Raw genomic sequence first — 1,353 nt, forward strand, 5'->3', positions numbered from 1 at the left:
AAACGGGCAGTTTTTCAGGACCTGAAAAACAAGTAGCATTAAAGCATGTGAGGGTCCAACCCCTTCCCATCTGTGCACATGAAATTTCTTATCCCTGCCTTCCCTCCCTCCTGACATGTCCCCAGGCAGTGTGATTTGTAGCTGTGGTGCTAACTGAGGTAGGTGAGGCTAAGAAGGGGCAGTTTATGAAGCCCTGTGTTTGCACACTGAGATTTTTGGGCCCAGTCTGGGTGCCCTTGAAGACAGATCTGAGAGGATCCCACTAGACCCCTAATTGTGGAGTGTCATGCTGCTCTCTGCTGCCCCCCGGGGGAATGTTCTCACACTGTGGCTCCAGGCCAAGTGTAAGAGGACAGGATTAGTTCCTGATGTAACAAACTTGGGACTAGGTGTGAAGGTTAGATTCACATTTGGAGAAAAACAAACAAGACACATAGAAACTCTATGGAAAAATTCATGCACTCCAGCCTCTTTATCTTGATAACCAAAGACTCTGCTCTGACCAGGTCAGCTAAATTACAGTGCCTTGGGAGATCTGGGATAAGTGAGTAGTCATGTCCACCTGTCCTGGAAAATGTTGTTATAAGACCATTTTTACTTAGAAGCATACATAATGGCACCAGAAAGCCGTAAAATAACCCAGCGTGCTTCTTGTAACCATAACCCTAGGTCCCTCCATGTGGGATATAACTTAGTAACAATCTCATGTACAACCAACTAATAGAAAACCCGATGAAGTAATTAGGTGGGGCTGTTCTCTCCCTCTCCTTTGATCCTTTCTCCTTCTTGTGATTATAAAATGCTAAGCTCTGCTGGCCCTCTCTGGAGTGCATTTCTCAGGGTGACCTGAACTATGCATCTCCCCAGGTAAAATTGTCATATTGCTCAATAAATCCTATGTTTTACATATTTGGCCTCCGTTTCTTTTAGGTCAACAGTGTGAAGCTTTAATTCTCGCCATAGCGTCTGCACATGTGATTGTTCCTTTTTCTTGTGGCCTGCCTCCAAGATCTCATCTCAAACTAGGCATTCTCCTTCTTGATAATAATCTTGTCAATTCCTTGCTGAAATCAGCTCATCCCATTTCTCAGACCTGTTACTTTAGAAGTTTCATTTAAAGAGGCAATAAGATTAGGCATGGCTTGATCTTAGTGAATCCTTATGGTTCCTTTTCTAAAAGGGGGCATAGTGTACTGGTTAAGAATGTGGACTCTGGGGCCGGCCCGGTGGCGCACTGCTACAGTGCACCGCTTGGGAGTGCGGCGGCGCTCCCGCCGAGGGTTCGGATCCCACATACAGACTGGTTCCCGCTCACTGGCTGAGCGAGGTGTGGACGCGACACCGAGGGGTGCG

Source organism: Galeopterus variegatus, unplaced genomic scaffold, assembly GCF_000696425.1.
Source record: "Galeopterus variegatus unplaced genomic scaffold, G_variegatus-3.0.2 Scaffold1208, whole genome shotgun sequence".
NCBI classification, from domain to species: domain Eukaryota; kingdom Metazoa; phylum Chordata; class Mammalia; order Dermoptera; family Cynocephalidae; genus Galeopterus; species Galeopterus variegatus.